The following is a 7385-nucleotide window of genomic DNA, read 5'->3' on the forward strand; positions in this document are numbered from 1 at the left end:
AAGGAAGAGGGACTAAATTGTGTCATCATTGTATCGCTGGCAGGTAGGGTGCGAAGCTTCATCAACACCCCTCAGGGGACACCCCCGGCATAAATCCACTGGGTCTTTCTGAAAGCAAGCAGACTGCTGGGCCTTCCTGAACCTTGGGTGAATCTGGTGTCTGAACAAGTCTCTGTCCTCGCTTCATGCTTTCTTATTTTAATGGCTATTCCTATTATTCTCACCTCCTGTGATTACTTAGCCACCAGATACACTCAAGAGTTGAGGCATTCAAAATAATATTTCTAAATATAAAAGTGGGGGTTCCTAGAAAATCCTTAGTCAATTTCCAAAGCCATCCGTTTCGGTTGTGACTTGTCTCTTTCTCCCCTGAGGGCTTCTTCTTCCTGATCATTTGTGTGAACTCCACTCTGAACCGTCTAGTTTAATACCTTCAAACTGTGTATGTACCAAGAAATAAATTCATAGTCTCTATTCTATATATATTCATCCTACATATATGTTCTATATATAATTGGCTATGTAAACAGAGGACTCAAATGTCCCAACCTTAAACCTAGAGCCTTTCCCCGTCTTTGTTTATGTATGTGTTCTAGCCCACCAGCCACCATGTCTATCATCAGATTCCTAGAGCCTTGCATAACAGGTGCACAACGGACATTTGTCAACTAAGCAAGTGAATAAAAGTAGAGACTCACACCTCTGTACCACTGGCTCCTCCTGCCAGGCTTAACCCACTGTCTTGCACATAACAGGTGCTCAAAAAATTTAATGATGGTGATGACAGGCCTCTTAACACACATTCACAGTCTGAAAGAGGCTCTATACATGACCATCAGATTTATCTTCTCTGGGTCTACTGAATTTCACAAAATGATAGGAAAGAAACAGATTAAAATGAGCTATTAGAATAGCTCTGGTGGGAAAGGAGTGTGAAGGGCAAGAGGAAATGCAGGGCAGTCACATTCAGAGACCCTAGGATGGTGTATTTTAGAATGAGTTCCCCTAGAACCCCATATATTTAAATTTTAAAATAAAATTATTGTATGTTCCCAAATAGTGAATATATCTGCATTATATAACATACATTATATAAAACATATCTAGGGGTGCCTGGTGGCTCAGTCGGTTAAGCGTCTGCCTTTGGCTCAGGTCATGATCCCAGGGTCCTGGGATCGAGTCCCACATGGGGCTCCCTGCTCAGTGAGGAGTCTGGTTCTCCTTCTCCTTCTCCCTCTGCCCTTCCCCCCCCAAATCCCTACCCTGTGCTCTCTCTCTCTCAAAGAAATAATATCTTCAAAAAATCTACATTATATAAATATATCTATAATATATAAAATGTAATGTATATAAAATACATTATATAAAAGTAATTTTGATCTATAATCTCACTACTGCGTTGGCCACTGTTAAGATTTTGCTTATCCTATGTCACCCATTCTAGGGCACAGCTTTTCATTTGCTAACATCGCTATGGTGACTCATAGTTGCTGCCCCCCCACCGAGGTTGAGTTCTCACAGAGGAGATTTGTGTTTGCTTTTGTCAGCCATCCGGAGGCACCACCAACCCGAGACTCCTTTGAGTTAAATTCTCTGCATGAGGTTCTTTGGACCACGCTAGTAGTGGGAATTCAAAATGCAAGCTAGCACAAACACTGGCTTATAGTTCAAATTCTTGGGCGAGATGTTTTCCTTCCCTCCAGCCAATGACGGAGTGGAGATGAACAAGTTTGCCTGCCCAGCGCTCTCTGTGTGGGGGGTTTATTTGCCACAGCTGCATATGGACTACCATGCCAGACTCCTCATCTGGGGCATTTTAAAATTCTTAGAGCATGTAAAAATAATGCTATATCTTAAAATAAATGATATAATTAAAAGTTTTCTCTGTTTATGCTGAAATCATACCATATATCAGTTTTGTATTCTTTTTTTCCATAGCATCACACTGTGAACGTTTACCCATCCTATTAGGAACTTCTTATATGCATCATTTTAATGGTTGTCATCGTATGTATGTTTGAAAATTTCTTAACCACTCTCTCCTTGTTGGACGATCAAGACCTTCCTCTTTTTGTTATGCCTAAAGTGTTGGCCAAATTTCACTCTGAACTAACACTACCTATTATATGCCAAACCCTACACACAGTACTGGGGCAGCTATGAAGAAGGCAGACATCCCTTCTTACCAGGCTTAGAGCCTAGCAGGGAAGGCAGCTATCAGGCAAGGAATGAAATCTAGAAGGAGGGGTGACAGACAGGGCAAGTGTAATCAGCTATTCGGGTTTTTGATTTATGACAGAGTGCCAGAGGGGGCAATACTGGGTTGAAATATATTCGGTTTTTAAGGTTTTTGATAATCTTGCCAAATTGTTGATTCACTGGTGTATAAGGGCATCAATTTCGTATCACTCTTGTCCCAGTTAGATATTGCTGTTTAAAATATTTTTTGCCAATTTGTCAGATGAACACGGCATTTTGTTTTTAAGTTAACATTTTGTGACTGAATCTAATCATGGTTTCAAAATCTATGTTGGTGATTTGTGGTTGGTCTGTCTGCCCATGATGCCTTCTGCTTGCTTATCTGCTGGGGTCTTCATGCTCTTGTTATCAGTTTACATGAGTTCTTTATACAGTAAGAATGTTAATCTTTTGTCTGGAATAATTTTTGTTAATCCTATTTCCGATTTATCGTATGGTTTCAATGCTGCTTAATTGCTTTATGAAATTTAGAAGTTCCAAATCTTATGTTGTCAAACTTATCAATTCTTTTTGTGATTTCTTACGCTGATTTGACATTTAGAAATTTGGTCCCCACCCAGAAGTTGGATCAACATTCATTTTTATTCTTTTAGTTATTTACACATTGGTTTTCCACATTTGTCTCTTAATCTAATCAATGTTTATATTGCTAATGTGATGATGAAGTGAGACTCTAAAATTTTTATTGAATTTGTTAACCAATAATTGCTATACCACTATTGAGTAAGTCTTTCAATTCCTATGATTTATAATTCCCCTTTAAATGACAATATTGAATTCCCGATCTTTACTAATTTATGTATTCTTCACCATTGATGCGTCCGTTCTTAGAAGTTTTGTAAGTTTTTATTTCTAGAAGAGGTAATCTCCTTTTACTCTTAAAAATCTTCAACTATTTCTTTGACAATAATTTTTCCATGTGAAAATTATTTAAAATTATTTTATCCAGTTTCAAAAAAAAAAAAAAAAAAAAACCTCTGAGCTTTTTCATTCAAACTGCATGAGAACTACATATTTACTGGAGAAGAACCAACATTTATATGTAACTAAGCCATTTTATTCTCTTTGAGGACTAGTCTTCCAACCAGCTAAGGAACAGATTACACTGCCTCCATGATTAAGCCACACAGTTGACCAAGGCAAATATGAGTGGTCCAGACATAAGACCAGACTGTCGAACAAGCTGAGGCACAGCAGGGGTGAAAGTAAGAATGTGAATAAAGGGGATAAAAAAATAATCTTCCTAATGGTCTAAGGAATATCTCTACCCTTAACTGTCTCGTGAACTGAAGTCCCACATATCCTGAGGACCGAAAGCTCCGGGCATCCAGAGACATTCTGGGAAATCTGATTTGTTTCCGACTCCTGCCTTCCTAACATCTATTGTATACATTAGACCATATTAGCTGTAACATGGGCCCACCTGTGCTATTTCCTTCCACTCCTCCCAGATCATCTGTGCTGCGGAACTTGTTAGTTTGACCCAAGCTGAAAGCAGGGTAAATCATGCACCATAGAGGCTGAGCTCAGTTTGAGGCAGAAATGCTTAGGGATTAATAAAATAAATACATAGTCAGAATTACTAAGTTATTTAAAATCAGGACACCTGAGTGGCTCAGTTGGTTGAGCCTCTGACTCTTGGTTTCGGCTGGGGTCATGATCTCAGGGTCATGAGATCAAGCCTCAGGCCCGACTCCATGCTGGGTATGGAACCTGCTCTCCTTCTGCCCCTCCTCCCACTCTCTCTCTCTTATAAATAAATAAATAAATAAATAAATAAATAAATAAATAAATAAATAAATCTTTAAAAAATTAAATTAGGGTGCCTGGGTGGCTCAGTTGGTTAAGTGTCTGCCTTTGGCTCAAGTGTCGGCCTTTGGCTCAGGTCATGATCCCAGGATCCTGGGATCAGCCCCACATCAGGCTCTCTGCTCAGCAGAAGGTCCGCTTCTCCCTCTCTTTGCCGCTCCCCCTGCTTGTGCTCTCTCTCACTGTCAAATAAATATATAAAATCTGTAAAATAAATAAATAAATAAATAAATAAATAAATAAATAAATAAAACTAACACATTCCTCCCTTTTAGGCCTCTGGAATGTATCGGAGTTGAAAACTTACAATTTGAAACCTATAAGGTATTGATTGCGTGGAGGCGCCCATCATGAGGGTACCCAGAATGCAGAGCGGGCGCCTTCACTCCCAGCACTTCCTGCGCGCCGCACCCTGTTCCTGGGAATGGAAATGGTGCAGCACGCCAGAGTTCAGCCCCTGTCCTCACGGAAGTTAGATTGTACTGAGGGTGGGATGGGGAGACACAATGTTTAAAATGAACCATTAAAAAAATATAAAAATAAAATGTGCCATGAAATGTGTACATGTGATGTGATGATAAGTGCTGTGAAGAGACGTCAAACAGGCTGAGAGGTCAGCGAAAGGGTGACGGGCCCTCTGGGGGTTGTCGAGGAAGCCTCTCTGATAAATGACATTGAGCAGGTGCCCGGAGGAAGCGAGAGGCTGAGTGAGACAGGTCAGGGAAGATTTTGGCGCCTGGACGAACAGTGAGGACACCGGAGCCAGCCAGGGTGTGGGGTGGGTCTTCTGGCCCCGTGGGCCTCGCAACAGGGGCTGGCTGCATATTCTGAGTGAAACGGGAGGCCCTGGACAAGGCGTGTGCAGGACCCTTTCAGAAGGCCCCCGTGGCTACTATGTGCAGAACGGACTGTGGGGAGGCCAGCAGGAAAGCCAGGGATGCCGTTAGGAGGAGGTCAGGGGAACTGAAAGGATTTCTCCTCGACTGCATACAGGGTGGCCGAGAGAGCAGTCAGTGATGACTTACAGATGTTTGGCATGTTTCCCTTTACAGAGAAAGGAGACAACTGTGGGAGGAGAAGCTTTGGTAGGAGCGGTCGGGAGCTTGGGTTGGGCCCTGTTAAGATCGAGATGACTGTTGAACATCCAGAGGGAGGCTGCATCAGGCAGCGGCAGACCTGAAGTTCAGGAGTGAGGTCTGGGATGCAGATGTCCACTCAGCGGTCCCCGGGTTACAGAGGGTTTCCAGCTGCAGGCTGCATGCTAGTCCAAGAAGTGAGTGTGCACAGGGAAAAGCTGGGGAGACTGAGCCCAGGGACCTCCAGACTTTAGAGATCGGGAGATGCAGAGGAGTGAGCAGACTGATTCAAGCAGTTTATGGGCCAGTTTAAAATAATAATAATTATTATTATACATAGATATAATTTTCATTTAAATTTTTAGATATTATTCTAGCATTTTAATAAGTAGATCTCCATGGCAAAGATTAAATAATCAAGTTACACACAGGACATACAGTGAGCAGCAATTTCCTTCTCCTCTAACCCTCTCCCCAGACCCTGCTCCCTCCTCAGGGACAGCTTCTTTTGACAGTTTCTGTCTTTAGAGTTTCTGGTGGTTACCCTCTCTGGAAGAGCTGTAATTCCTTCTTATCACACTTCTACCAAATCATTAGGTGTTTGCTTTGTTTTAGGAAGGTAAAACTTCAGCATGGGGATCTTATACTTGGATCGGAAGCATGAAGAAATGGCTGGCGATGTTTGACGAAGTTACCAGTGACTTCTTGAGCCCCAGCCCTGGGAGCAGAGAGGCAGCGAGTCAAGATTGAGGCACAACAGATCCAGCTCTTTGCAATTCCTACGAATCTCTTCCCATGAGGGCAATGAGTGTGTGTGTGTGTGTGTGTGTGTGTGAGAGAGAGAGAGAGAGAGAGAGAGAAACAGAGGGACACAGAGATCTCATCTCTGTGGCTGGGGATGGCCTTGGACCAGGTTGCACAGGCAACCCATTTGCTCTAATTTTGGAGAATTTGGGAATGGCCAAGTGCCACATAAATTTTCCCAACTGTGGGTAATAGGGAACAGATCAGCCGACTAATGAGTCTAGACCATAGTTTCAAACTATCCGCTCCTTAAAATATGGGCAGTACATCAATGGTCTCTAAATTATTGGGATGTCACATTAGCAGTCTGTTCTTGTGCTAAGAAGAATACCACATCTCGTGAGTGGACAAGCAGTGTGTCTCTATTGTAACAGCCATTTTGACAGACATCTTCTAGTCTTCCAAATGGGACATCTTGGCAAGAGCAGAAGCAGTTTGTTAGAATCTGATTTATTCATCAGGTAGACTTATAGATGAGAATAGATGACTCTGAGGATTTTTACTAATGACACTAAAGTCTTCATGAGTAAAAGGACATGCTATCAGTGATTTGCTTTAGAAAAAACCTCCAGTACCCATCCCCCGCAACAAAATTGCAGATATAAACAAGATTTTACAGCTGTCCATAATTTTTGAAGCTACATTACTGATACATGGAGACTCATTATACTGTATTTTCTCTACTTTTGGTATGTTTGAATATTTCCACAGGAAAAAGCAAAACAGGAAGAAAAGAATTAATGAGGCTTTAAAATGACCTGCAGGTTTTATCTTATGCAGCCCATAATCTTTCCTTGGAATTCCGTTCTTCTGTCAATGCTACTCAGTAGCTACAGCTGTGTAAGCGCTTGGGAAAGAGAAACGTGGTGGCCAAATACAAAGTCTTGTTAATGATTTATATGATTATCACTGGGTTCACAGCGAGCAACAGGTGTCTGCTTCTGTGCGCTCTGTCTTAGGGGTGGATGGAGGAGGTCAAGAGAAGGTCCCCTTCAAGGCTCCTGGGCTGTTAGGGAGTCAGGAGCACCTGAGACGCTGTGCTGCCAAGGGGGCCACACCTGTCCTGGCTGCTGGTGGATTTGTCCTGGGAGCTGGCAAATGTCTGTTGCTGATGAACACAGTCTGCTTTTCTCTAAGTTCCTGCAAACTTCCCTCTGCGGGGAGAAAGCAACACTTCCCATTGTGATGAGACACAGAGCGAGATAAGGACAAGGAAGAATATGGGGCTGGGGTGGGCAGGGACCCCAGAGATACTGTCTAGTCCTCTGGTTTCCTCAGTGAGCTGGAGAGGATTCCTCGCTGAGTCCGCAAGCCCCACAGGCACTAGTCTGAGAATGCTGACAGCTGCACTGTTGCCTCCCAAGGGCACATTCTGGTGACCAAGGCCAACGTTTCCTTCCACCACCCTGGAGTTCCCTCAGGGTTGTCTCTTGTCTT

The sequence above is a fragment of the Ailuropoda melanoleuca genome, chromosome 1 (genome assembly GCF_002007445.2).
Source record: "Ailuropoda melanoleuca isolate Jingjing chromosome 1, ASM200744v2, whole genome shotgun sequence".
Lineage (NCBI taxonomy): Eukaryota > Metazoa > Chordata > Mammalia > Carnivora > Ursidae > Ailuropoda > Ailuropoda melanoleuca.